Here is a 3,516-nt window from a genome sequence, read left to right on the forward strand (position 1 = left end):
AGACAACCACACTAATGCAGGTTTTATAGCAGGGAAATGAAAGAGATAAAAATTAGCCCAAAATGGCCAATAAACTACTAATTTCTGGGATGAAACCACTCCTCCAGGGGCAGATAGGCTGCTCAAAGCTCCCCTCCCTCACAGGTGAACAGAGAAACGTCTTTCTATCCAGGTAAGGTATGGGCAAACACAGAAACTTGTAACACAGACCTGAATTCAGCACTAACCTGAAAACTGGAATATACTAGCTTAGAAAGGCGAGAAAACAAGTATATATTTTTTGTTTTTTCAGAAAATAAAGCAGATACAATAAAATAAAACACTTTAAATGCACAGAAATGGCTATCACACTTGAGTGTGTAGCCTACAACAGTTAAACAGGTAATTTAATCACAAAATGTCTTTGCTAAAGTGCAGGCAGTAAAATAAGTACAATATGTAGCTGAAACAAGCTTTTTAAATCACAGAAACTGTAAAAAGTGGCATTTTAGGCGGAATTAGCTAAAGGCAACAAGAAAATGCAGAAAAACGATACTTAATTACTCCAAAGTCTCTTTTGTCTCTCTGCTGCTGTAGAACTCTGCAGGGCACCAGGCAGGAGCTTGCTGAGCTGTATACAAGCACAAAAACCTTGCAAATGCTGGTTTTATAGCTGGGAAATGAAAGAGATAGAAATTAGTCCAAAATGGCCAATAAACTATTAATTTCTGGGCTGAAACCAATCCTCCAGGGACAGATAGGCTGCTCAAAGCTCCCCTCTGTCACAGGTGAATAGAAAAACTTCCTTCTATCCAAGTAAGGTATGGGCAAACACAGAAACTTGTAACACAGCCCTGAATTCAGCACTAACCTGAAAACTGAACTATACTAGTTTAAAAAGGTGGGAAAACAAGTATATTTTTGTTTTTTTTTTCAGAAAATAAAGCAGATACAATAAAAAAAAAAAACATTTTAAATGCACATAAATGGCTATCATACTTAAGTGTGTAGCCTACAACAGTTAAACAGGTAATTTAAACACAAAAACAACTTTGTTAAGGTGCAGAAGGTAAAATAAGTACAATATGTAGCTGAAACAAGCTTTTTAAATCACAGAATATCTAAAAAATCGGCGTTTTAGGCAGAATTAGCTAAAGGCAGCAAGAAAATGCAGAAAAATGATACTTAATCACTCCAAAGTCTCCCTTTTGTCTCTCTGCTGCTGTAGAACTCTGTAGGGCACCAGGCAGGAGCTTGCTGAGCTGTATACAAGCACACAAACCTTGCAAATGCAGGTTTCATAGCAGGGAAATAAAAGAGACAGAAATTAGCCCAAAATGGCCGATAGACTACTAATTTCTGGGCTGAAACCACTCCTACAGGGACAGATATGCTGCTCAAAGCTCCCCTCTCTCACAGGTGAATAGAGAAACTTCCTTCTATCCAAGTAAGGTATGGGCAAACACAGAAACTTGTAACACAGCCCTGAATTCAGCACTAACCTAAAAACTGGACTATACTATCTAAGAAAGGCGGGAAAACAAGTATTTTTTTTCCAGAAAATAAAGCAGGTACAATAAAAAAAAAAAACAATTTAAATGCATAAACATGGCTATCACACTTGAGTGTGTAGCCTACAACAGTTAAACAGGTAATTTAAACACAAGGGTATATCACTCACTATACAGAGACAGCTTAAAAGCTTTAAACCTTTCCTGTGCCAGCTACAGATTATTAACTGGTGATGTGAAAATGATGTACAAATGTTTAAAATACAAGTTACAGGCATTCACAACTGGTATCAATTTCTCATTTCATGAGGAAAATTTTAGAAATAATGATCTTTTGTTGAATTACCTATAGCTAATTCTTTTCTTACGAGTAAAAGTTTTGAAAATAGGGCAGGATCATTCTTGAATATAGTCCTGTTAGTTATAAGACAAGCTACCACACTACATAACTTAAAGGAATAAGCAGATACTTCAATTGGGAATGCGGTGCTTGAGGTGGCATAAATTCCTAGGCAGATAACTAAGGTTTTACGATTGTTGTAGTTGTTATGGAGAACAATGATCATTAAATATTCGCATTAAAAAAGAATATGTGAACAACTGCCTAACAATACTAAAAGTTTTTATGTAACTGCATTGCTTGTTTGCGGCCCATAACTGCCTTTTCAGCTGAAACCCATACATATAGACCATAATCACTTATATAGTAACACAGCTGTACAATAGTTAATCAAAATTTCAGCCCTGTGTTATATTAGATACTGTGTGCTAACAGTTTCTGCCTTGCAAATATGCAGTTATACCTAACTGAACCTTGTCACTTTTGATAAAGGAATACATTGCTAAAATATCCATTCTCTTTAGAAGCTTACTGCAGAAATGAAAGAAATGTAGGCTTGAATCTTGCTTATAAAACCATGCTCTTGGGTGTCAGATTTTGCAATGGGTCTAAAAATTCCTCCATCCTACACACTAGAATGGCATGCACAAGTAGAGAATATGGTGCTTGTTTAGCACTTTAAACTGTGCATATGCATGAGGTTTACCACAATCATATGTTTATGAACGTTACCAGGTTCTGGTTTTGGTGGAGAATACAACCGTGACTTTACATTTGGTATATTGTTCTGATGCCATTTGTTATAGAGCAAAATATTGCTACTACATGCTATACATGACAGTCTTTTGGCATATTGATTTACATAACATTTGCATATGTGCTTTGAATGTAGCAAATATCATTTATTAATTTATTTTCATTGATTAATTGATTTATTTATACTGCTGCAACAGTCATGATTCAGAAATTCACAACATTTCAGTGATAATTTTATTCAAATCAGTGACAAAAACATCTCACATTATAGATGATCATGTAGTTGTATGAAAGGCATTACTTAATCATTCAGTCCGCACAATTTTTCCTACTTCATTTTGTTCCCAGACAAGAAATCTTTTTTTTTGTTTTTATACTCCTCTATCATTGATTTATTTTTCAGTCAACCCCCCTTATCCCTCCTCTCACCTCTAGATATTAGCCCTCTTTCTTACACCATGCACCTATTTCACATATACCCTTCCACCTCCCCACCTTTCCCTATACCTACCTATTTATCTTATATTAAAAACACTTGCTTATTGTACCTCAACTCCATCACCATGTCATTCATATACTTCTTCTCCACTCCCCCCACCAAGTATCTCAGATCCTTTTCATCCTACTAAGCAGCTCTATATCCTGTATCAGATTTCTGTAGCTTTACTTTTAGCTGCCTATACCTCTATTTTGTACTATACTGTTCAGCATCATACCCCTACTCATCCCATATTACTCCACTGCTATATACTTCTTGTGCTATATGCCCTTGTATAGCTACCACAATTTTATTTTATTTTTCAAATCTTTTCCTTATTCTCTTTTACCAAGGCCATCTTCTCCTTGGCACCTGCAGGTATTTGTAAATAATAATGTGTAAATACATGCTTTGCTATTGTCTTGTTTGCATATACCATTCTTCAAAATGTA

At 35.6% G+C, this 3,516-nt stretch overlaps 1 protein-coding gene across 1 annotated transcript in view; it reads right to left on the reverse strand.

Annotated features, from left to right (window-relative positions):
• Positions 1-2,806: 2,806 nt before the first annotated feature.
• The window catches only part of LOC122798187 (squalene monooxygenase-like), a 1,523,743-nt gene continuing 1,523,033 nt past the window's right edge, over positions 2,807-3,516 (reverse strand). The window contains exon 11 of the mRNA XM_044066934.1: positions 2,807-3,516. This exon is cut by the window's right edge and continues 1,097 nt beyond it. The gene's annotated coding sequence lies outside the window, so the exon portion shown is untranslated.

Source organism: Protopterus annectens, chromosome 3.part1 (genome assembly GCF_019279795.1).
Source record: "Protopterus annectens isolate FY-2018-M chromosome 3.part1, PAN1.0, whole genome shotgun sequence".
Classification (NCBI taxonomy): Eukaryota; Metazoa; Chordata; order Ceratodontiformes; family Protopteridae; genus Protopterus; species Protopterus annectens.